Here is a 27,826-nt window from a genome sequence, read left to right as displayed (position 1 = left end):
TTCGAGTCTAGCGGCTGCCCTGGTCAACACCGTGGTGTGCGGTAGCCATAATCACACTACGCGCCGTCTGCTTCACTCACGGCGGACGCTCAACATCCCCTGACATCATTCGCAAGAGGAGCACGGTTGGCTACGCACGGTTCAACATACAAATTCAAACATCACACTGCAAATTATTCACCCGGGATTATACACGGCAATCATCGCCCCCCTACTGGCAGACTATTGCCTCAGATCATTCTGAGACACTCATCTTGGTTCAACAAAATTAACGTGAAACTTGTTGAGGTGAATTCACTGCGGTGATGATATATTTATGAAGGATAAATATGCAAATAGGTATACTTAACAAAAGGAGCAATATACCCCGTATGTACTTGTATATTTGGGGATGGAGTGGTCAAGGTGGGTTGATTGGCCATACCTCACTACACTGGTCAGCGCGGGTTGATGAAGCGGGGAGGCCTAAGACTGGGCACCACGGCAAGGTGTTAACTACCTCGCCTGGTATACAGGAGCGCGTGGGTTCGATCCCGACCCTGCGCCTGCTGCTGTATATTTGGAGTTTGTATATTCTCTCTCCCCGTGGTCGTGTGGATTTTTCTCTGGGTCCTCCGCTGATCCATCCCCACATTTAGAATCAACGTGCGTTTAGAGTATTTGGCTGTTGTAAATTTCCACGTGATAAGCCACTTCGTTGAGCTATCATATGTGGCCAGGTCGCTTCTGAAAAAGAGCTACATAGCTCAGTGGACCTTACCTGGTAAAATAAAAAGTTAAGGTTCAGGTATCGATCACCTCTAGCTCTAGCCGTGGCTCGGAATCAAATAGGGTTCACGGGGTTGTAGTCCAAAGCGCCAGGGCTCCTCCACAAACCAACTCACCTCGGATAAATTATCTGCAATTCCTCAGCTGCATTATCGCAGGCCCGTGTGGTGCTGCGACAGGCTCGTTCACGAGCGGGCGGTTTTCAAATTCCCCACTACAGGTGCAGGCAATAGAAGCCGTGTAATTTAAGATGGGGCGAATGCAGCTGTAGAGCTGCTTTAACATTATTGGCCCCATCTGGAAGAGCGGAATTTACAAATTTACACGCCGACCCAGCCCCCTGCGCCCCCCACCCTGTATGCCTCTACCTGCCTCCACGGGGCAGTGCGGATTGATGGCAGCTTCCAGACACGGCCTGGCTCGAGTGTTGACAGTGAGAATACCTCATCGCGGCTGTGCCGTCTCACAGCCTCCCTCGTCGTGCGCGTGACGTGCTATTGCGCTCCAGATGGGTCTCCCGTGCAGGTGTGCCGGCAGGTAAGACATGCCTCCGATGGACTACGGCCTGTCTGGATGTCACCTGTGTGAAACGTGCAACGCAAATTGTCCGAGTCCAGGCCATGCATCTCGGTTGTCAGTACCACGTGAGGGTGGCATAGGTTTAGTGGTTCTAATCTCTTCATTGCGGCCATTAACAGTGAATGACGTGATAACCATTTGACATGAGTGGGAATTTCAAATCATTGTCGCCATGCAACCCAACCTCTGGACCGCACAGTAAGCCACCGTAGTCTGGGCTCCTTCGACGAAAGAGGAGGATTAGCAAAACGACACGAACGAACTTCCTGCTGAAGCCCCCTCGCCGTGGCCGGCAGACCTCGACATTGGCACTCATTGCCGCAAGACGCCAACATAGAATAGAATATAATCAGTAATTCACTCGTATTGGCCATGTGAAAAAAAAAATCGACATGGCTATCAATGTTGCTGCCTTAGGTGGTACCAACATCTGCTCCAGCCCATGGGCCAAAGAGCCGAACGACGACCTGGTCGAGCCACATCGGCCTGGCGCGTAATCTACCAAAAGCAATTGCCACCACTTCATGCATATTGTGGCATTGTCAAGCAACCGTAGCCCAGCATCCTATAACACCTGTTATGCATGGTGGTCTCCATCCAAGCGCTGTCCATGCTCAACTGTGCTTAGCTTCTGATAAGGTAATGATTTGGTTGTAGGCATATTGTAACTCATCCGTTTTTATTGTATTAGTTTGAAATTTATTATGCCCATCGTTGGTTTAGCTTAAGACTGCTGATCTCAGTAAGGCTTTTCTGGATAAATGAATAACACCACATACTTTATTCTGCTGACACAGAGAATAAAGAAATAAGCTCTTGGGCAGGTGAGAGCTGGATTGTTGCATAACAGGACCATGAGAGATGGCAATGGGTTCGGGAGACCTTCATCCAGCAGTGGATCGACCATGGCTGCTCGATTTTGAGTCATCCCCTTGCAGCGGTCAACCGAGGTTGTTTGAGCATACTTCTTCACATGCTGGTCAGTGCAGGTTGGTGAATCAGATAGTGCATGATGATGAATCGTTACTACACCCAGAACTATATTGGTCTGTCCATATTCCTTTCAACATTACCCAGGTCTAACTTACAGCACAGATGTATCATCACAATGGGCTCTCGCTTGGCTTGGATAAATAAATGAAGACCTCCCCATACCGTGTCGGTCACGGGGCTTGTTTAGCTGTACTTGGCGCTCGCTGGATGAAGAGGGATTTTAAGGTTCTCACGATTAATTATCGATTAGTTATCGTTCGCCACTGATGTTAGTTGTGGCCGGGAATCGAACTCGGGACGCCTGGTTCACCGCGCAGTGCTGTAACCACTGCGCCACCACTCCACAGGAAAATAGCGTGCGTGAGAATACATGTACAAGAGCATTTGGGTCTGGGGCTTTTCATACGGCGATGTCGGTCTGGACCATGGCGGCGTTTGGGCACTAGGTGTCACTGCAGCAGTAGACAGAAACTGGACCGAGCGCTGTGACCGAATTGCGCCTCCAACAGGGAGGAGTGCTGTTGCCTTGGAGCAGGGGCCAGCAAGCTGCGCCTCCGGGGCTGCATGCAGCTCATTAAGGACTGCTGCTTCGTGACGTCATTTATTAAGGACCACCGTTGCGTATTCACATTGCATTGTGGCTCTTGAAATAGAGGATTTTTTTTAGCGAATTCGAAAAGAATGGCTCTTGTTATTTTGGATGCTGACTCCTACCTGGGAGTTAATGGTCAGCACGGGCAACAATTGGCTGTCACTGCCGCAGTAGACAAGGCAGCCTCTGATGAGAAGGGGTGGAGGGCACGCGAGGGGACAGCACGTCCGGGATTGCCATCCACGCTGTCCAGCTGTCCGTGGTCGGTCGGTCGCCCCTCCGAGCACTGGCCAGGCTGAGGCTTGCTGAGCCCCTGAAACCTAACGAGATGGGGCACATTCCAGGCGATATGATTCATAGGTCGCGAAAATGAATGAACGAATGAACGAATTTCAGCAACGAATACCAAAATATGCTCGGTGCGTGCAGGTACAGGCGTGGCATCGTCGCCACCGCGGTGAAACTGACATCAATAGGTGCGGCTCGTCCCGGAGTAGAGACGGCGTCGGGCGTGACTCGCCCGGCCCAAACCTCACCGGTTTAATCCCTCATCCTGGCCCTAGGCTCTGCGCTTACCACAAGCACAACAACAAATGGCACAACAGCATCGAACGCGGCCAGACAGCCAGCCAGCAAAACAGACGGACAAACCTGGCAGACAAACCTGACAGAAAGACAGTCAACCTGAATGCAGGACAGCCAATGTAGTCAACCAGACGAGACAACCAGGACAGCCAGCCAGAGAAGCAGCTGGATGGAGAGAAACAACGAGATGGCGGGCAGCTGGTGTTAGCCAGCCGGTTCGCCAGCCAGGAGTTTGTGCCATTGTATTTTCAAAGAATGATGGTGGCCATTGTGAAATTGGGTCATTGTCAGAATGCGCAACATGAATAAGTCATCCGTCCCAGGCGAATACGAACAGAGAGGATTCTTGTAAACAAACAGCATGCGGCTCAGATCCCACTCTCCAGCCATGCTGCCCCACACATCAACAACAGATGAGAGCTGGCTGGCCGAGAAGCCACCCGGCCGGCCAGCTCTCCTGTATGCTGTTGACGTGTGGGGAGATGTGGCTGGAAAATTGTGCAATTGTGCTGTGCAGAGAGCTGACCAATGTACAGCTGTGTCAAGGTCAGAACGTGCGACATGAATAAGTAATGATTCCAGGCAAGAGCCGATTCTTGGAAGCAAGTTGCGCGTGGCTTAGACGCTGTACACCATGTACGGGTTGCCACCTGTTCTTAGGTTTTCCAGGATCGTCCTGTTATTGAGACAGCTGCTGTCCCGGGATATCTGAAAGTCTTCCCGGAACATTAAACTCCCGTTTTTTTGTCAGTTGCGTAATAAAAATAGTAATGCACCGCTCTCAACGTTGCATTTACACTACACGCAAGTTCTCCCCCTATTCTGCTTTTGTCAGATACTCTTCTTGCCGCGACGTGTGCCGCTTATTTTGTACTTCGGAGGTGGCAATCCCTACGCTACGCCGGGATCCCCAGTGGGAGCCTGTGAGGTTTCCTGTTCACTTCCTAACTCAGCGGGGCGTGACTTGGGTGGAGAAGCGCGGTTGGCACGGTTGGCACGGTTGGCACGGTTGGCATGGGCTCTGCTGCAAGGAATGAAGCGGGGGCCCCCTGTCCGATCTCCTCCCCTCTCCGTAGCCCCTGGTCCCTGGGGCCCCTTCAGGCCCGTGGGCCTCGGTGCAGTTGCACCACCTGCACTCTCGGTAGCCACGCTGCTACCGCGACGCCAAAGGCGGTAGTGGCGAGGGTGGCAACAACTTTCACTGACAATCCAGCAACAGGGAGGGCAATCGCATGTCCTAAGATGGCACATGCTGATCCATGAACAGATATCTTACTAAAATAGTGAGTATTTGCAGAGGACAACTATATTTGAATTCAAAGCCTCTACACGTCTGCCTCCAATCTCGATGCGACTTATTATAATCTTTAACAGAGTTGCATTCATAAATCGATCACCTATTTAGAAGTTACCCAGGGGTCAACTCGAAAAAATCAGCAGGGCATCTATAAATGGATCGCCCTCAATTTCTCACGCTCTACTTTTTACATGTTAATCATCTTTGTTTACCCAGGAAAGGCAAGAAAATAGTGGCCATGCACTAATTAGAGCAATTAAACAAGGAAGTTGTTATTCTATGTGTGTCTGCGGTCACCCTTGAGTGCGCATATGCTTGCTGCGTGAGTGGGTTTTTGCGAAGGAAGGAAACAATTTTTGTCATTCTAGAATTTGATATTTCTAAAGTCTCGTCAAATTTACGACTGCCAATAAAGTCTATGCGCAACTTGTGGGATGAACCCGATGAGGTTCAATGCCATTAGATTATTTTTAGAGGGCATTCTTTGCCGAAAATCTAGAGCTTTTTCAATGAGTAACAGTTGTACGATGTTGAAATGGGGCTTGCATGCGGTGCCAGAGTGGAGGAGCAGGATGGGTGATGATTAGAGGAATTATTGGGTAAAAGGTATAAAAAAAGTATCCATGGAGAAAAAAATCCACCTTATTCATATTTATGACAAATCATACCAACACACGCACATACAAATTGTGTACGCATAAATTGTGTATTTGTCCGTGTACAACTCTTTGTTGATTCTCTGCCGTTTGAGGACCTCCCCGTGGCTTCCCGGGGAGTTCTTTGACAATACTTTGCAGGGTGAAGGCAGGGACCGTAGACGTTGGATCATAGTACAGCACAACAACGGATGTGTCTGCACTGGCCTCCTGCTGACAGTGCTATAACACCTGCTTTGGTATTCGTTACTTGACCTCTCTGGCCTCTCTCTGTGCTCTGAATAAGGGCCATTACCCAAAACGTCACCTACTATGACGGGTTTTATTTTTAAGGCCACGGTGTTGTTGAGGTGCTTTGTTTGGTGCACTGTGGTTCACGCATTCAAGCGCAGTCCAGACTTACACCTGCTTAGCTTCCAATAATCTAATGAGATCTGGATGCATTCTGGGATATTTGTTTGTAGGCTCATACCTATTATCCACTTACAAAGCTGATGTGCACAGAATGACAGCTGCTATGGTAAAATAAATGAGGACAGATTGATGTATGACTTTCAAATGTTGATTTTATTCATGGTCAATGTTTGTTGTTGTTGCTGTGGCATAAAGATTCGCAGAAAATTTTTACTTTTGGATTATCCGCGACTTTTAATAATCCCTGGTCGTCCTCTCCGTCATTAGCGCGGATAATCGAGAGTCTATTGTATTTTAAAGTCAACACTGTTTCTGGCTGAAGCATGCGTGGGGGCGGCATTCTCCACCTCTGTACCCGTGGGGTATTCTCCGGGTTCTCTGGTCCAGAGGTGTGGACTCGAGTCATGTGACTTGGACTCGAGTCAGACTCGAGTCATGAATTTGATGACTTCAGACTCGACTTGGACTTGCATAACAATGACTTTGTCCCACCTCTGAGGTGTGGACTCGAGTCATGTGACTTGGACTCGAGTCAGACTCGAGTCATGAATTTGATGACTTCAGACTCGACTTGGACTTGCATAACAATGACTTTGTCCCACCTCTGCTCTGGTCTCCTCTCGCGAGTCAAAGCTCATTCGTGGAATTGGGCCAAACATCCCAATGCAGGACCCTCCTGATGAAGAGTCTTCATTTCACCCCAGGGTGACTTTCCTTGATAAATAAACGACTTTATTATTATTTAGTACTTACGAGGGCAATTGTGAGTTTGGCTAAGTATATTCGGCTGGCGTTTCTATGCCGCTGTCCACTACAGCTGGGCTGTGAAATTACGTGAGTAAATAAATGACTCTCCCCATTTAACCGGTCCAATTACTCGGCTAATCGACTGACAAAATAGTGTCACCTCTGTTCTCACGTGTGCCACTGTACGGGAGGCGATCGGTAGGAGTTTTGATGACGTGTTTGGGCGTTATCAGCCACGTGACACTCGGCGTGGCTTGTAAGAGGTTTCCCAACTTCGTGAGGCGGGGTTGTGGGAGTGACCGTTTTTAAAAGGGCCTGAGTATGCATCATGGAATGGAACACCTGAGCCATGAGCTCAAAGGAAAGGAGAGGGAATTCGAGGTCAGATGGTCCTCCCCCCCCCCCCACCTCATACAACACCTAAAATAAGTTAGCAGGATGGAGGGGTCGGGAGACAGGGACCGAGCCGGAATCGGAGGGGTGGAAAGAAAAAATACTCGTTTAGGTCGCCTCTTATGTTTATATATTTTTTGTGTCAGGTGTGTCTCAGTTATATCCCTCCCTCTCCCCTTATCATCGCTTCCCGCTTTAAAAACAAAGAGTTCCCCTTTCTGTGGGACCCCCACCCCAACTATGGTTTGAGGCAGCAAGCCGGTTCCCCATCTTTCTATATCCCCCTGCTTTTCTTAACCGGTTTGGCTTATGGTGACGGTACGTGTACGTGCGCCACAACGTGATGTATCAGGCCACACATTGCCTCAATAAATACATAAAAGATCCTGAATAATCAACCGTAACAAAAGTATACTCTTTGGTTATTTCGGTAAAGTCACGTAGCAATAAAACAATTTGGCTGTGGGTTTCCCACCTGATAATGATTGCTTGTGTTGCGATCGAAACGTCGTGATTTAATTTACTTTATTTTCTACCTACGTTACTTTACCTAAAGAACCAAAGAGTATGGATCCCTGCAGTCACGAAAACTTCAAATCTAGATCGTAACACAAGTATTACAATTAATTGAGTTAATTGCCTAATTTTCCCAGCTCGACTGCTGTTTGGTGGGGGTAAAAAGGTGGGTACCTACTCGGGATATCCGAATCAGAATCTTTATTAAGCTGGAGGAATCTGATGAGCTACGAAGCACTTTTTCAAAGATGCCCAGTAGGTCACAAATGTCCATGTTCAAGATTTTGGATAATGCGAATATATAAAAGAAATACCCGTGCACCTAGACACAAACATATCAGACAGTCAAAAAATGTTTTATTGTTTCGGTTTTATCCGAAAAACATGACATCACTTCGGTGCTTCTTCCCACTAAAAGCGGTTGCGTCGCATCGGCTGATGTCGCTATTGTGAGCGTGAGGGCATTTTAAATGAGCACATCAAGTAAAACAACGTGAAAATCGAACAAAAAATATTTCGAAATTGTCCTTAAAGTACAAACATCCGATACTCATGCCATGTACTTACCATATTTTCCCACCCATTGGGCCCAATGTGTGCAGTGTGCCAACCCGTTTATCTCAGCAAGAGGCTGAAGCTTTCGATGTACAGTGGGAGTGATATTCCCCCAGAATGCCTGACGTGTATTTTGGTTATTTGGAAAATTCTACGTAATGATTTGCACAGATTTTCAGTGGACTTTTGCTGTGGTGCTTAAAGCATGCAACCCCATTTTTGAAGGCCACTAATCAGTTTGTGGATACTCTTAGGTTTTTTCGGTAAAAGTCACGTAGGGAAAAATTAAAAATAAAATAACAGAAATAATAATAGAAATAAAATAATAAAATAATAGAATAATAGAAATTTACTGATACAATAAATTTAGCTGTGACGGTCCCACCTGATGACGGAGACTTGTGTTGCATCCGAAACGTCGTGATTTATTATTTAATTTCTATTATTTTTATTATTATTCCAATTATTTTATTTTGTATTTTTACCTACGTGATTTTACAGAAAAAACTTAAGAGTATGAATTCTTGCAGTCACGAAAGCTTCAAATCCAGTTTGTGGATGTTGAAAATATGGCCTCCCAGTTCCGTGCTAAGATAGCGCAATAAACAAACAAAACCAGAGAAAGAAAACCCCTCTTTAAATACACATTGAATAGAAAATCAAGCATGCTATGCCACATATTGTCTGCAAGCTGGCAGTGACTGCGCTATTCTCCAAATTGTAAAGCTCACTTTTTGCCATTATATTTTAAAGCAAAAGTTGTGTGAGGGGGTGGGGGTCGTGTTATCTACAGACTACGTTTTGGAACACATGTTTTAAAATCGCAGTTTGGAATCGGAGCGATCCACGAGCACCCAGAGGGCAGAATAATCTTCCTGGAGACATTTATCACCATAACAACGCAGTGGGGTTCATAATCATCCCCCTGGAAGATGGCTCTCCATATAAATACATACATAATCTTCCAGAAGACGTGTCTTAATCTAACTGTTAAGAATAATCTTCCTGGAGACATCCCTCGCCATTACAACATAATCATCTTCTGGAAAAAGATGGCTCTCCGTGGTCACCCGTAATCTCCCGACGATGAAGCATATTTTATTTTTCAAAGCAACATTAACCCCCGAAGCTTGAGTCTTACTTTCCAGACCATATCATCATCCGAAGACCACGGGTATCTTTCTTGTGTGCTCGACAAGCGCCAACATGACCTGCGCGTGAGCTGTCGCGGGCTCGCTCGACACACTCTCTCGGTGTGTCGTCACTGCCCTGCGAAAACGCGGCAGCCAAACGTGCGGAGCGAGGGACCCGAAGTCGAGATTATTATTTGGGCCTACCCCCCCCTCCCCCCCAAAAAAGATTACATTTCTAAACTCATAGCAATCTTCTTCTTTTTACCGTTTATGTGGCCGATGTCGATGTACAGCAGTTGTCGGCAACCTGTGGCTCCGGAGCTGCTGGCGGTGGTTCTTTAAGGATTGCTTCGTGAGACGTTGTTCACATGGCATGGCGATCCTTTTATTGTTGAGTTTTTTTTCTTTCTACCAAATTCATAAGAGATGGCTCTCCTTGTCCTTTTGGTTTGCCGACCCCCCGTGTTACCGAGTACTGTAGCCGTGGTTTGTGCCGTGGATGCGGTGTAGGGTTGAACTCCTGGTGAACCCCTGAGGATTTTCTCATTTAACATATTTTGAACCTAAAATGTTATTAGATCTTAATCTAATTCCTAACGATAGATAAAGATAACCCGATTAAACAAATTACACAAAACTTGATACTCTTTCAACATTTATTCATCCTCATGATTTTATATTCAATAACCACGTGAAAAAAAATGTAAACCTTTAGATTCAGTAACTGGTGACACCCCTTTGAGCAACAATGACTGCAACTAAGCGTTTCCTGTCACCAACCATTGGTCAGTCTCTTACATCGGATTTGAGGAATTTTGGCCCATTCCTCTTTATAGGACTCCTTAAACTCGGTGACATTTGAGGGTTGCCTTGCATGGACAGCTCGCTTTAGGTCCTGCTACAATAATTCGATGGAATTTAGGTCCATACTTTGACTAGGCCATTGTCAAACGCGGAATTTCTACTTCTGCAGCCATTCTCTTGTAGATCTGCTTGTATGTTTAGGATCATTGTCTTGCTGCAAGACCCACTTTCAGCTCAGCTTCAGCTCACGGATGGATGGCCCGACATTCTCCTCTACAGTCTTCTGACACAATGCAGAATTCTTGGTTGTGTCAATGATGGTGAGCCGTCCACGTCCTGAGGCGGCAAAACAGCCCCAAACCATCACATTCCCACCACCATGCTTGACGGTTGGGGTGAGGTTCTTCTGTTTGAAAGAAGTGTTTGGTTTTCGCCAAGCATAACGTTTCTCATTGGGGCCAAAACGTTATACCTTTGACTGTCTGTCCAGAGAACATTGTTTTAGAAGTCTTGTGGATCAACTATGTGTAGTGAGACACTAATAGTAGGAGGCATCCACGTTTATTCTACACTTTCCACAGTTTCGGGTATAACTATATACGGGTCAGGACAGCCGGCACACTGCCTGACCCAACACCGACGAGGAGGTGAAGACGGGGACGAAGACTTGTGAAGAGGACGGGTTCCATTCCCAAACCGCAGCAGCCCCGACCCAGCGTCGGGGCCTCCCTTTTATCCTCCCCAGCGTGGCCTGGCTCCGCCCTCGGCCACGCCCCCTTCAGGAACCTACCAGAAGGTTCTGGGCTCTGCCCCACGTGTCCCCTCTGTCGCCATTACCCTACATCCGTGCCTGTCACGTGGCCTCCTGGCAGACCGGCTGCTGTATCCTCAAATGCCCTTCACTGCCAGCAACTGGCGCTATGTGCTCCAGGGCACACTTCACCTGCCCTGCTGGTAGACCGGGCTATTACACCCACGATCCCGCTCTCTACCAGTATCCAGTGTGACGCACCGTAGTGACCCATTCTATGTCACTACATATGTGCTCTTTGGTCAACTTCAAGCAGGCAGCAATGTTATTTTTGGAGAGCAGCGGTTTTCTCCTTGCTATCCTTCCATGAACACCATTCTTGATCAGTGTTTTATGATAGTTCAGTCATGTGCACTCACATTAGCTAAGACTGGCCTGCAGATCGTTGGATGTTTCTTTGGGGTTCTTTGTGACTTCCTTGATGATTTTCCGCTTTGTTCTTGGAGAGATTTTGGTAGGACGACTGCTCCTGGGTAGAGTGACCGTGGTCTTGAACTTTCTCCATTTGTAGACTCTCTGACAGTGGATTAGTGGAGCCGCAAATGATTTTGTAACCCTTTCCGGACCGATGAGCATCAATAACTCTCTTTCTGAGATCCTCAGAGATATATTTTGATCGTGGCATGACTTGTTCCCACACGCACCTGTATGGTGAAGACCAAACTCACGAAGTTTCTGATCTTTATATAAGGTGGGGCCTCCCAAACTCACCCCTGAAGAGCTGCCTAATTATTTAAACACCTGATTCAAATTATTCCCTTAATTGACCAAATTAAACCAGGGGTTTACTTTTTCACATACTCTGAACCTTAATTACTCAATGTTGTTTTAATCCATACATCATTTGTTGCAAAATACATGGAGTTGGTTAATATAAACCATTTTGGATATTTAAGAAAATACCAGTTTTGATTCAAGAAGGCTATCATGTTCTTGGTTCTTTAGGTAAAGTCACGTAGAATGGAAATAATAAATAATAAAAAATAAAACATAATAAAATAATTCTCACGACGTTTCGGCCACAACGCAAGCAGCCGTCCTCAGGTGAAGAACAGGTCTGTCGAGAAGACAGCGTCTGAATGTTCTTCACCTGAGGACGGCTGCTTGCGTTGTGGCCGAAACGTCGTGATAATTATTTTATTATGTTTTATGTTTATTATTTTATTATTTCCATTCTACGTGACTTTACCGAAAGAACCAAGAAATTGAATCCCTGTGTAGGGGTTATTACGGGAGAAACGGCGGACAACAAACACAGGGCTGTCGGCACTCACATACACGGGGGGTTACACCGACGTCCGCATCAGTTATTGCCCACGCCCCCAGCCCTCGGAGGCGATCCCTATAAAAGGTGGAACCCAAAGAGCTCGAGGCAGTTCGACACGAAGCTGACCAGTGAAGATCCAAGACTCGGAGATTAGGCCCTGGGACTCCCCGGTCTCGCCGTCCTTATAAGGGCCGAGCCGGGTAAGCCAGTGGCGCGGCCCAAGAGCTTCCAGACCGCTGCCCTTATCAGGGCAAGGCTGGTTAGCTGGTGCCGAGATCTGTGCTTGCCAGGGCCAGATCAGTCAGCCTCCCGTAGCCCAGTAGAGGAGGACTGGGGGACAGGACAGAGGGCTTAGTACTAGGGTGGGTTTCCCATAGTACGGGTGAAGGGGCCGATACCCCTTCAACTATTGTATCTGTCCCGGAGTTAATAAACAGTGTGTCTCAACTTCCTCATCGTCTCCTCATCAACTTACTACATCTGGTGTTGGAAGTGGTCCAAGCATGGATACGAGACGGAAGACTCGTGCCCAAGACCCAGGAGAGGATGACGACGAGGGAGGGGCAGTGCAAGACATCGCCGCCGACGTACCTGCACAACTGCTGCCGGCTCCGACATCGGCGGGGTCGTCGGAGAGGGCCGGGACGTCGACTGACGAGTTGGCGTTGGCTCACTCGCGGCTGGCGGAGCTCTTGTATGCAGCGGCCGCTATGCTGGAACAAATAACTCGCCTGGGGCCGGGAGGAGCGACGCGGCGGGAAGATGGACAACGCCCGCCAGAAACTCCCGCCTTTACAACAGCGGGGCGACTCGAAAATCCCGCCACGAAGACAGTAGGGGCGGAGGGAGGAGTCCCAGCTCGTCACGCGGGAAACGGTGCCCAACCAGCAGCCGCCACGTCATCGGCGGAGGCGGGTCGCGGTGGCAGCCTATCAGGGGTTGAAACGTCACCACCAGCGGACGCCAGCACCGACCATACAGTACGGGGACGCGCTACGGATGCTGCAAGAGACGTTGCAAAAGGATCGGAGACGGAGCCGACATTCCAGCAACGCCTGCCGGCCCTGCAGGTATTTGTTGCAAGCGACGGCGATTGGGGGGGGTTCCAGCGCCGGTTCTTGGCCCACCAAGAGATGGCAGGCTGGTCGGACAACGAGGCGCTGTGTGCTCTCCCGGCGTTATTGGACGGCGACGCCCTGGGCACCCTCACTGCTGCACCCAAGTCGGCACGCTCCACCATTCAGTCGGCGCTGCAGCTGCTGGCCACCGTTTATGGGCCGCCCTCCGATTGTCGCCAGCTCTTCTATGAACGGCAGAAGGGTGATAAGGAATCGCCACTCGCTTATCGCACGGCCCTGCTGTCATTGGCGAAAGACGCTTTTCCGCGTATGGATGAAGAGGGGATCGATGCGATGGTGGCCGAGAAAATTTTGCTGCTGGCTGACGATCTGGACTTCACCATCTTAGCGCAGGACGATGCGGATATGTCATCACTGCGGGCTGCAAGGCACATTCACGCCAATCTCATCTCCCAGCGGAGGAAGGCGAACAAAGCTGCTGCACGACACACCGTGGCGGCAACCTCTTCTGGAATGGAGGGAGCCTTCGCTGCGGATCGTTCTGCAGGATGGCGATCTGCCGAGCGACCGGCTCGGGACGTTCCAAGCCACCGAGACCAGCCCAAGTCCTCTGGAACGCTCGTCGTCTGCTATAATTGTGGCCTCCGGGGCCACGTGGCGTCCGGATGCCGGGCTCCTCGACAGCGCGGTGCGAGACCTGGAGCTGCGGACGGCCCTCCTCACAAGCCTTCGCAACATCCTCGGGCAAGTCATGGCACCCCACATGTTCGGCCTGCACACACACCCACTTTCCTATCACATGGTCCGATACACAATTCTCGGGGGTTGGGTGCTGGTGCGTCGGGTCGCGGCATGTCGGGGAGGGCGCTCCAACCGGGCCAATGGTCCGAGTTGGCTCACCGAGTTGTGGCTGCATCAGCGGGGTCGTCCGTTGTCGCGGGGCATATTGACGGGGTGGAGGTACGGCTATTGGTCGATACGGGAGCTTCGGCAACTATCATTTCAGATTTGATTTATAATATCCTGCCCGTTCAGAGTCGCCCGTTGCTCCCTGTCGATATACCGTTTTACGCTGCGAATGGGGGCTCGTTGGGTATTATCGGTCAAATTCGAGCGCAAATTTCGATAGGGGACATTAAACTATCTGGCCCGGTGTTCGTCTCCTCCTCGCTGGCTATTCCGTGCCTGTTGGGGACAGACTTTTTGGCCAAATTGCCCATCAAAATTCTGATTGACCAGCAATGCATCGAGCTTCCATCGGGCCGACGTATGACGTTCCTACCTGCCACCCCTGCCGTGCGTGTTGCCTGTGCTGCGGTACAGGCGCTTGTTGCTCGGACGGTGCGTGTACCCCCGGGGGCACAGATGTTGGTACCCCTGCGCTTGCGTCGACCGTTCGATAAAGGAGTCTCTGACCGGGGCGTTATTTTGGGACCATCTAGAGCCGGGGTGAGTGGGCCAGATCTGGTGACGGCCCAGACTATTGTTAAAGGGGATGGGGACCCGTTTATCGCGGTCCTCAATGTCGGGACACGGACGGCAGTGGTTTCGCAAGGTACCGTGTTCGCACATGCGGTTCCGGTACCTGCGGAAACGCCGATCATTGGCCAGGTGGCCACCGATTCTCAAACGCGATTAGCCTCAGACGCTGACGAGGGTTGGCTGGATGCGTTGTGTGCTGAGTCACCTGACCTGTCTGACGCACAACGTGCTAGATTACGCGCCTTATTGCGAGAATTTTCCGACGTCTTCAGTAAACACAAATACGATATCGGATGTACCAAATTGCTACGCCACCATATTGACACCGGTGACAACGCTCCTATCCGCCAAAATCCTTTTTGGTTAAGTCCCGCCGAAAAGGATCATGTCAAATCGGCTGTAGATGACATGTTGAAATCGGACATCATTTCTCCCTCGACCAGCCCTTGGGGTGCACCCATAGTGTTGGTCAAAAAGCACGACGGGTCCCTAAGGTTCTGCGTTGATTTCCGGCGATTAAATAAGATCTCGGTGGCCGATGCTTATCCGCTTCCTCGAATGGACGAATCGCTGGATGCCCTCGCGGGATCGCGATTCTTTTCCACTTTGGATTTGCTCTCAGGATTTTGGCAACTTCCCTTGGACGACGAATCTAGGCCCAAAACAGCTTTCCGAACGCCGCACGGCCTCTTCCAATTCAATCGCTTACCCATGGGATTACACTCTGCTCCCGCGACGTTCCAGCGCCTGATGGAATTGGTCCTCGCTGGCTTGCAATGGGAGGTGTGTTTGATTTACCTGGATGACGTTATCGTATTCAGTAAGACGTTCGAGGAACACCTTGATAGGCTTCGGGCCGTCTTTCTCAAAATGCGCGCTGCTAATTTGAAATTCAAGCCACAAAAGTGCCATTTGCTGCGCGAATCTGTTAAATATTTGGGTCACATCGTCGGCCGGTCAGGTATCTCAACCGATCCCGCCAAAACGCGTTGTGTCAGCTCCTGGCCTATTCCCACCTCGGTGGGGGAGGTTAGAAGCTTCATCGGCTTTGCTTCATATTACCGCCGGTTTGTTGCGGACTTTGCTTCCATCGCTAAGCCACTACATGCCTTGACGTCAAAAGGGGTCAAATTTCATTGGGGGCCGGTGGAGAACGCCGCTTTTGTCTCTCTTCGGGATGCCCTGGTGGGGGCCCCGCCGTTAAGCTACCCCGATTTTTCCATGCCGTTCGTGCTCGACACGGACGCAAGCAATACCGGGATTGGAGGCGTGCTGTCACAAATTGTGGGTGGCGTGGAGCGCGTTGTGGCTTATGGTAGTAGAGTACTGTCCCCGGCCGAGCAGCGGTACTGCGTCACCCGCCGCGAACTGTTGGCTATCGTGTTCTTTATCCAACAGTACCGGCCATATCTGTACGGCCGGCATTTCACCGTCCGTACAGATCATGCAGCGTTGCAGTATGCCCTACGAATTAAACAGCCATCGGGGCAGTTGTCCCGATGGCTCGAGATCATGCAGGATTTCGATTTTGAGACAACTTACCGGAAGGGGATTCGCCACACCAACGCCGATGCCCTATCACGCCTGCCGATCGCCCCGGATTGCACTTGTTTCTTGGGTTCGGGCCGTTGCAAATCGGCAAGTGACGGCCGGGATCGGGTTCTTGCGGCCGCAGTTGATACTCCTTCGGACGCTGGTCCTATTTCGGAGGGTGGGAGTGATTCCCTACTTGGCTTGTCAAGTACTGAGTGGGGTCGCCTCCAAATGGAGGATGCGACCCTCCTGGCGCTACGACGTCGCGCGGAAGGATCAGGTCAAGGGAAGTCGGGCGTTGACTCATGGGGGTGGTGCCAGGGCTTACTCATGCATTGGGACGGGACGATCCGCCGTCACAGGCTGGTGGTGCCTTCCACGTTGAGGGGTAGGGCTGTATGGGCTGCTCATGAACGGCTCCTGCACCTGGGTACCCTCAAAACACTTGCCATGCTCCAGCTTAATTACTTTTGGCCGGGCATGGCAAGAGACGTGGACGATCTGCTGCGGTCCTGTACCCAGTGTGCACAACGGAAGCCGCCGGCGAAGGGAGCCAGTCCACCGCTCCAGTCCATTTCGGTCACCCGGGTTAACGAGCTGGTCGCCCTTGATATTTTGGGACCGTTTCCTTCCACGCCGAGGGGTAATAAGTACCTGCTGGTTGGCGTGGAATATTTCACGCGATGGCCTATGGCTTGGCCCCTCGCCAACCAGTCCGCAGCGGCCGTTGCGGAGGCTTTTGTTCAGGGCTACGTCCTCGACAAAGGCGCTCCGGAACGGTTGTTGACCGATCAGGGAAAGAATTTCACTAGTACTCTTTTACACGAGGTATGTGGCCTTCTGGGTACAAAGAAAGTTCGTACCTCGCCTTACCATCCACAAACGGATGGGATGGTGGAACGCTTGCATAGGACTCTTACGTCCATGCTATCCCACCAGGTATCTGAGTCCCAAAACGATTGGGATCTACGGATCGGGGGAGTCCTGGCGGCATACAGGATGGCTCCTCACGCGGCGACCGGGTTCTCGCCATTTTTTTTGATGTATGGTCGCGAGGTTGACCCGCCTGTCGCGACTCAGCTGACGATTGCCGCGCCTCATGCTAAGTCGAAAATCGCCGACCATGTTAAATTTAACATCCTTCGCTTGGCGGAGGCACGGCAGGCGGCCATGCAAAACTCTGACTCTCGCCAGAAACAAAACGAGAGATTGCGGTCGCGCCGGACTCACACGCACGAATGGCACCCGGGCGACCGAGCATGGTTGCACTGCCCCCAGGTGCCATTGGCCACCTCGGCTAAGTTGTTGCGACCATGGAGGGGCCCCGTTGAAATTGTGCAGGTTGTGCGGCCTCAATGTGTGCGCATTAAGTGGGGGAAGCGTCGGTGGTTTGTGCACCCTTCACGGTTAAAGCCATTTTTTGCTCCGCACGCTTCCTCCCACGTAAATGGCCAAACATGTGGGGAGTCCTCTGACTCCGGGGGGGCGGGATCGATGCCAGCCTCTGATCCACTAATGACTGTCCCGTCTTCAGGAGCCCCAGGACTGAAGCCCTCTGGGCTGCCAGCCTCCCCCGTGGGGGGCGGCGCTGGCACGTCCGGGAAACCGGACGACCAGGCACCTGCTGATGCGACACCTGCCACCGACTCTACCAAGCCGGCCCCTTGTGACGGGCCCGCTGCACGGACTCGCGCCAAAACGCGCCGGTTGTTATGATTAGCTTTCCGCGCGTGTTCCGTTGCTGCGGAACCCGCTCATTGTATATATGTTTTTTTAATGGTTGTATGTGTGTGTAATAACGATGACCACGCTATCTGCTTGTTGCTTGCTGTCCATGTAAGTGTGTGCGTGTGTTGGGAATGGACGGAGAGTCTGCTGTGGTTGCTGAGTTTCAAAGGGAGTGTGTGCGCTGCTGAGTGGAGTTGTTATCTTGATGGTAAAGTTAATTATTAACGTGGGAGCGTCGGGTATCCTGTGCTGTACCATCTCGTGGGTCACCGTGCGCGATGGGCTTAAATGAAAAAAAAAATGTTTTTTTTGGGCTGTATTATGCTGCGAGGTGCTGTGTGCGATGCGGTCGTTGCATGAGAGGGAATAACTGTGTTGTGGTTGAAAAGTTACGACGGGATTGATGGTGTGTTGGTCGCCTGCAGATTTGCTTGCTATTGTGCTTCAATGTACGCGTGTGATCGCGATATGCTGATTGCATGTGCTGTTATACCGTTCTGTATATGTGTTGCGGTTCCGGGTGGGGTTTTTTTTTTTTAAGGAACCATCGGTTGATGTTACGCTTGTTCTTGTTATTGTTACTGTTACGAGGCACACGTGTATTGACGATGTTAATCTTTATTCTTGGGGGTTGAGGGATTGTTGCAGCCGGGACGGCTGCGAGCTGTACAGGGGGGGGTGATGTAGGGGTTATTACGGGAGAAACGGCGGACAACAAACACAGGGCTGTCGGCACTCACATACACGGGGGGTCACACCGACGTCCGCATCAGTTATTGCCCACGCCCCCAGCCCTCGGAGGCGATCCCTATAAAAGGTGGAACCCAAAGAGCTCGAGGCAGTTCGACACGAAGCTGACCAGTGAAGATCCAAGACTCGGAGATTAGGCCCTGGGACTCCCCGGTCTCGCCGTCCTTATAAGGGCCGAGCCGGGTAAGCCAGTGGCGCGGCCCAAGAGCTTCCAGACCGCTGCCCTTATCAGGGCAAGGCTGGTTAGCTGGTGCTGAGATCTGTGCTTGCCAGGGCCAGATCAGTCAGCCTCCCGTAGCCCAGTAGAGGAGGACTGGGGGACAGGACAGAGGGCTTAGTACTAGGGTGGGTTTCCCATAGTACGGGTGAAGGGGCCGATACCCCTTCAACTATTGTATCTGTCCCGGAGTTAATAAACAGTGTGTCTCAACTTCCTCATCGTCTCCTCATCAACTTACTACACCTGCAGTCACGAAAGGTTTAAATCGAAATTTAAGGCTATCATGGTAAAACTATGGAATTTCCATAATTATCATTGGGGTTCACAAACTTTTTCTCAGCACTATAGTTCAAGAGATAGAGATGTTAGGCGGTGGTTGAAATGTTAATGTATAAGTTCCGGCTGCCCTCTGTGGAAGAAACATCACAGCAAAGGAACAGGAGCCATTGTGAACAGAGTGCGGGTGGTACAGGGGTGTTCCATGCTCTGAGAAGTGCCGGTGTGGCGTAGACCGCCGTATACTGCTACATTTCCAACACTGTGAGAAGATAAATGTAGACAAAGTAGAGAAGAGAGGCACGGTAGAGATGAGAGCCATACATTCTGTTTATTTCCTTGTTATGTTTATAACAATCTAAGGTTTGGGCTGATATTTTATGTACCCTTCCTTTGGGGTGCACAGCCACACACAGCAACAACAACCACACAATAACAACACACAGCAGCAACAACAACCACAAACAGCAACAACAACAACCACACAGCCTACAATAACCACACACAGCATCAACAACAACCACACACAGCAACAACAACCACACAATAACAACACAGCAACAACAACAACCACACACAGCCTACAATAACCACACACAGCATCAACAACAACCACACACAGCCTACAATAACAACACACATCAGCAACAACAACCACAAACAGCAACAATAACAACCACACAGCCTACAATAACCACACACAGCATCAACAACAACCACACACAGCCTACAATAACCACACACAGCATCAACAACAACCACACACAGCCTACAATAACCACACACAGCATCAACAACAACCACACACAGCAACAACAACCACACACAGCAACAACAACAACCACACACAGCAGCAACTACAACCACACACAGCAGCAACAACAACCACACACAGCAACAACAACAACCACACACAGCAACAACAACAATCACACACACCAACAACAACAACCACACACAGCATCAACAACAACCACACACAGCAACAACAACCACACACAGCAACAACAACAATCACACACACCAACAACAACAACCACACACAGCATCAACAACAACCACACACAGCATCAACAACAACCACACACAGCAGCAACAACAACCACACACAGCAGCAACAACAACCACACACACCAACAACAACAACCACACACAGCATCAACAACAACCACACACAGCATCAACAACAACCACACACACCAACAACAACAACCACACACAGCAGCAACAACAACCACACACAGCAACAACAACAACCACACACAGCAACAACAACAATCACACACACCAACAACAACAACCACACACAGCATCAACAACAACCACACACAGCAGCAACAACAACCACACAGCAGCAACAACAACCACACACACCAACAACAACAACCACACACAGCATCAACAACAACCACACACACCAACAACAACAACCACACACAGCAACAACAACAATCACACACACCAACAACAACAACCACACACAGCAGCAACAACAACCACACACAGCAACAACAACAACCACACACAGCAACAACAACAATCACACACACCAACAACAACAACCACACACAGCATCAACAACAACCACACACAGCAACAACAACCACACACAGCATCAACAACAACCACACACACCAACAACAACAACCACACACAGCATCAACAACAACCACACACAGCATCAACAACAACCACACACAGCAACAACAACAATCACACACACCAACAACAACAACCACACACAGCATCAACAACAACCACACACAGCATCAACAACAACCACACACAGCAGCAACAACAACCACACACAGCATCAACAACAACCACACACAGCATCAACAACAACCACACACAGCACAACAACAACCACACACAGCATCAACAACAACCACACACAGCATCAACAACAACCACACACAGCATCAACAACAACCACACACAGCATCAACAACAACCACACACAGCATCAACAACAACCACACACAGCATCAACAACAACCACACACAGCAGCAACAACAACCACACACAGCATCAACAACAACCACACACAGCATCAACAACAACCACACACAGCATCAACAACAACCACACACAGCATCAACAACAACCACACACAGCAACAACAACAACCACACACAGCATCAACAACAACCACACACAGCATCAACAACAACCACACACAGCATCAACAACAACCACACACAGCATCAACAACAACCACACACAGCAACAACAACAATCACACACACCAACAACAACAACCACACACAGCAACAACAACAACCACACACAGCAACAACAACAATCACACACACCAACAACAACAACCACACACAGCAACAACAACAATCACACACAGCAACAACAACAACCACACACACCAACAACAACAACCACACACAGCAACAACAACCACACACAGCAGCAACAACCACACACAGCAACAACAACCACACACAGCAACAACAACAATCACACACACCAACAACAACAACCACACACAGCAACAACAACAACCACACACAGCATCAACAACAACCACACACAGCATCAACAACCACACACAGCAACAACAACAACCACACACAGCATCAACAACAACCACACACAGCATCAACAACAACCACACACAGCAGCAACAACCACACACAGCAACAACAACAACCACACACAGCATCAACAATAACCACACACAGCATCAACAACAACCACACACAGCAACAACAACAACCACACACAGCATCAACAACAACCACACACACCAACAACAACAACCACACACAGCATCAACAACAACCACACACAGCATCAACAACAACCACACACAGCAGCAACAACAACCACACACACCAACAACAACAACCACACACAGCATCAACAACAACCACACACAGCATCAACAACAACCACACACAGCAGCAGCAACAACCACACACAGCATCAACAACAACCACACAGCATCAACAACAACCACACACAGCATCAACAACAACCACACACAGCATCAACAACAACCACACACAGCAACAACAAACCACACACAGCATCAACAACAACCACACACAGCATCAACAACAACCACACACAGCAACAACAACAACCACACACAGCATCAACAACAACCACACACAGCATCAACAACAACCACACACAGCATCAACAACAACCACACACAGCAACAACAACAACCACACACAGCAACAACAACAACTACACACAGCATCAACAACAACCACACACAGCATCAACAACAACCACACACAGCATCAGCAACAACTACACACAGCATCAACAACAACCACACACAGCAACAACAACCACACACAGCAACAACAACCACACACAGCATCAACAACAACCACACACAGCAACAACAACAACCACACACAGCAACAACAACCACACACAGCATCAACAACAACCACACACAGCATCAACAACAACACACACAGCAGCAACAACAACCACACACAGCAACAACAACAACCACACACAGCAGCAACAACAACCACACACAGCAACAACAACAACCACACACAGCATCAACAACAACCACACACAGCAGCAACAACAACCACACACAGCAACAACAACAACCACACACAGCATCAACAACAACCACACACAGCAGCAACAACAACCACACACAGCAACAACAACAACCACACACAGCATCAACAACAACCACACACAGCATCAACAACAACTACACACAGCATCAACAACAACTACACACAGCATCAACAACAACCACACACAGCAGCAACAACAACCACACACAGCATCAACAACAACCACACACACCAACAACAACAACCACACACAGCAACAACAACAACCACACACAGCAGCAACAACAACCACACACAGCAACAACAACAACCACACACAGCAGCAACAACAACCACACACAGCATCAACAACAACCACACACAGCAACAACAACAACACACACAGCAACAACAACAACCACACACAGCATCAACAACAACCACACACAGCAGCAACAACAACCACACACAGCATCAACAACAACCACACACAGCAGCAACAACAACCACACACAGCAACAACAACAACCACACACACCAACAACAACAACCACACACACCAACAACAACAACCACACACACCAACAACAACAACCACACACACCACAACAACAACCACACACTACAACAACTACAGCCACACAACAACAACCACACACAACAACAACCACAACCACACACAACAACAACAACAACCACACACACCAACAACAACAACCACACACACCAACAACAACAACCACACACAGCAACAACAACAACCACACACAGCATCAACACAACCACACACACCAACAACAACAACCACACACAGCAACAACAACCACACACAACAACAACCACAACCACACACAGCAACAACAACAACCACACACAACAACAACAACAACCACACAGCAACAACAACCACACACAGCAACAACAACAACCACACACAGCAACAACAACAACCACACACAGCAGCAACAACAACCACACAGCAACAACAACATTCGTCACTAAGCGGTGGTGACATCACCACGGTGCTTGTGCCAGGCTAGGTGCACTCTGAGGCCACGTGAAGTGCCGGAGGCTAGCTGACGGAAGATCTCGAGATAAACCCAGGTGCCATGGGTTGACTGACTGAGATGACTGTGCCAACTTGCTGCATTTCAGCTACCTGGCGCTCTGCTCATTGGCATGAACGTTGTTGTTGTTGTTGGAGGGCGACTGCCTGCCACTACCGAGTTGCGTCCTTCACGAGCCTCCTCCACAGAGGTCGATCTTGACACCGCTGGTACCGGTCTTCGGCAGCTCCAAATCCTCCCGTATCGCATCGGCTCCATCCCTTCTCCAGCCCGTGTCGTGTTCGTTTAGCCCCCCTCTATCCGGCCAAACAGAAGCTGCTTGGGCATGCGGTGGCTGGGCATGCAGGCCACATGACCCAGCCAATGCAGCCTTAGTCATACTCCAATAACAAAACGAAACATGACAGCGTGCGTGTCGACCGACTACAGAGAGGCCCTCGCGGTGTCAGGAGCGACTGGTTGCGCTATGATTAGGAACACGGTGTGGCATGCCCGGTTGAGATAGTGCCCTCTAGAAGTCGATTAGTCCAGATAAGGTGCTGACGGTGACGAATCAACATCCAAATTAGAAGTTACCCAATTACCACAAATACAGCCGTGCAGCAGCCTGTAACCACGTGTCCATACGAGGTTTTTGGGTTAGATCGCACAAATATATGAATGTGTCATTAAGCCCACCGCCACCCGACACAGCCAATTGGTAAGGTTTGTCACGTAAACAGAACGTGCCAATTTGTTACTCGTACAGCACGCCGGTTGTGTGTTGGAGAGTAAACCCACAACATTTACAATTCGAGTGCCGTAACGTTTCACCTGTCTGTGTTCATGGCGGTTACCCCATTCAAGGACTGTCCAGGCTCAACCGTGCTTAGCTTCCGAGATCTGACAAGATCGGCCATACCGTCATCTGGGTTGCTTTGTACGATCATTTATGTCCCACGAAGAAGGGTCATAGGCCAAAACATCACTTATTATACATTTCTTTCGTTTAAGGCCACGGTGTTATTAACAAGTGCTTTTTATTTGATTATCTGTGCTTGTGCACCACGGCCAATGCGGTATCACCAGATAATTTGATATACGATCATTTAAATTACAAAAATTTACCATCAGGGTCTCGGGCTGTGTTATGCTGATATACGAAAAAGAGACACTAACCCCATCCATCTGCGACCTCACCTCCCTTCTGAATTTAACTTTAGACTTCAGCTCTGGTGTGTTAGGCAGTCCCCCCTTCCCCTACACCACAGAGGTCATTACCCTCGCCGATGGATCTGCATCTACCAGTTTATCTCGTCGGGTTCGGGTGAGAGTTAGGATCGGGGTTAAAGTTTTGTAATCGCCAGGGCCAGGACCAATTGCAATTGTCCTGCAGATTGGCATGGAGAGAGGAATTGCACCGTTTGAGTTCAACGTACTCGCATTCTGGAACCGTCAGAGCCGAGAGGGCCCCAGGTTTTTAAGCGAAATTGCGCATTTTCACCGGACGTCACCGTTTTCCGCTGCCAATCATCGGTTCGCGTGAAAACCTCCACTTGATCACACCGTGGCTGCCCAGCTCCGCACCCACGGATCTCGGTGACGCCACCGCTTTTGCTTTCCTTTTTCTTCTTCCCCTAACTGCCCCCCCCCCCCTTCGCTCGAATCCTTGGCGCAAATATCGCCGCTAATGCGGTAGCCCCCACGGCGCTCGCGATTGCAGATTTCGGGCGCCTCGTGTCAGGTTTTTCGCGCACAGCTTGTGTGAGTTACTTCGAATTTACGCAAAAGTTTTGGCGCGCGGTAACCGCGGGCGACGCCGTGCGCTCGCGATGTTTCCGATGCGTTTTTCACCGCGATTATTGCCTCCTGACATGCAGGCCGACCGACCGGCCGGCCGGCCCGAAACCGCCCGCCGCCTTCCCCAGCCCGCCCCCTTCGAGCGCCAAACGCAAAGCGACCCGGCTCATCAGGCCGCCTCTCCGCTGGACTGATGCGATGTGGCAGAAAGTAACATAGCGGGTATTAAATCACTAACATGCATTTCCCAGATCACAGGCGTAGGTTTTCCAGTAAACTTCCTCAATTTTCCAATTTCCATACACGGTTTTCCTTTTCATTTATTCATTCTCTTTTTTTGGTTGTTGCTGCTGCTGCACGGGGAGATTTCGCTCTCAGCATTACTGTAATTCTCAAATCCCTCAGAGGGTTCTATATTTCTGCCCAGCCATTCCAGCTCAACGTCACTCCCCCCCCCCCCCCCACCCCTCTGCTCACTTTGAATCCGAACGCTGCCCACGATGCGGCAGGAGCGCTGGGCCACTGGCGCCCAGCGCCGGGAGACGAAGGCCATCGGCGATGCCGGGAGAATCGTCGTGCTCCCCTCCACCGCGGGCTCGCTGTCCCGGTATCGGGTACCGCCCCACTGCAGTGATGCGACAGCGGGACTTTGTTTATTACCAGATATTCTCCGGGTCGCTGGTGAGACTTGATTTTTGGCACCCGGTTCCATAGCGAGATGAAGTATATTGGATGTGGTATGCCGGGGTGTGGATATATTTCCTTGATTGCTGACCCAGACAAACTCGACTGAAATGAAGCCGCGGGTATCGCCCCAATGAAAATATGCTGACGTGTTTTTTACTTACATTTTATTTTAGAAGCATATTCCAGTTGTGCTCCCATCATACTCCCATCGGATCCAGTCAGACTTCTGCCGTGGCTAGCAGAGCATGACCCTGTGTCAAAGAATTGCCCTGGAAGATGATGCTGTAGAACTAGTATATGGTACTTCTGAAGTGACTTTAATGCCTCCTCTCCCACACCAGAGCCACACATTGTGATGCCCTGCAGAGAGTGACCAGCGGTTGTAATGCCGCTATGGTTTATTGAGAATTTCTATTTCGATATTAAATTCCTACCATCTCTCCATTTGCACCTGCACCCAAAACCCAGAAGCTTCGTGACCACAGTGACATAGACATAAAAATAATAATATTTGGCACTTTGTCAATCCCCTGCCAGGCTAGCGCCTCCCCACCCAGTGCAAGTCATGTTTGACCATACTTCACCACACCGGTCAATGCAGGTTTTATGAAAGTGGGTGATGGTGGGGGTGGTGGGGGGGTGGAGAGGAGGCCCAGGGATTCGTTCAGATATCACCCAGCCACTGGCGACAGCCGCGGCTGGGGATCGAACTCGGACCGCCGGGATGGGTTTGCAGTGGCCTTAGCCACTTGTACCACTCACCGCTTACCTGGTCTCTGTCTGCTTTACGTTCCTGATCTGTTATTAAACGTCCACAACAGCTGGGTTCACAATGCGGGGTGACAACCACTACATTGCACAGACATGTCCCTGCCTCAAACACCTATGACAGTCTCCTAACAGCAGTGTTATTGAGCCGGGATGATTAATCATTGGCGTCGATTAATCGACTAAAGGATCGTAATCGACTGTGTTTTTAGTGATCGATTACCCGGCCTCCTTTCAACACGGCGGTTGTCCCACCATCCTGAAGGTGGGAAACCCCCCCGCCCTCACAAGCCACGCCCAGCGTGACACACGGCTGATGACATCACCAAGCCCCGCCCATCACCTCCCCGGCCAGTGGCACACATGGCAGCAGAGGTGCGTTGATTCTGTATTGTTGTTCGATTTGTCGAGTCGTGGAACTGGGAAGCGAGCGATTCGTCGCTTCACTTAAATAACATCGCAGCCCAGCGCAGCTATGGTGGGTAGCGGTTGACAAACGCAAGCTGAAAACACTCAACCACCCTTGTAATTACCCTCTTAAGTTATTCGTGAATAAATATTAAGTATGCCCTTTATTTATTCAGGAACGCCTCACTCGAGCATTAAGGACTCTATTTCCAGAGGGGGTCCTACATTGGGATGCTTGGCCGAATTCCATGACCCAGCTGTCTTGACTCGCGAGAGGAGACCGGAGATCCAGGAAAATACCCCACGCGTACGAGGAGGTGGACCCGCCCTACACCGTGGTAGGTGACGCTGCACGTGATGCACCTTTGGAACAAAATCTATAAACGA

General features: G+C 49.9%; 1 long non-coding RNA gene across 1 annotated transcript; it reads left to right on the top strand.

The window, feature by feature from the left end:
• On the top strand, nt 1-27,746 carry LOC133355572 (uncharacterized). Its single transcript, XR_009756699.1, has 3 exons — nt 1-125; nt 27,244-27,406; nt 27,616-27,746. It is a non-coding gene; the product is annotated as an uncharacterized LOC133355572 (long non-coding RNA).
• The last annotated feature ends 80 nt before the right edge of the window (nt 27,747-27,826 follow it).

The sequence above is a fragment of the Lethenteron reissneri genome, chromosome 51 (genome assembly GCF_015708825.2).
Source record: "Lethenteron reissneri isolate LAM-NWPU_2019-01 chromosome 51, ASM1570882v1, whole genome shotgun sequence".
Classification (NCBI taxonomy): domain Eukaryota; kingdom Metazoa; phylum Chordata; class Hyperoartia; order Petromyzontiformes; family Petromyzontidae; genus Lethenteron; species Lethenteron reissneri.
Note: the sequence above shows the minus strand (reverse complement) of the source record. Positions and strands in the feature narration are given on the sequence as shown.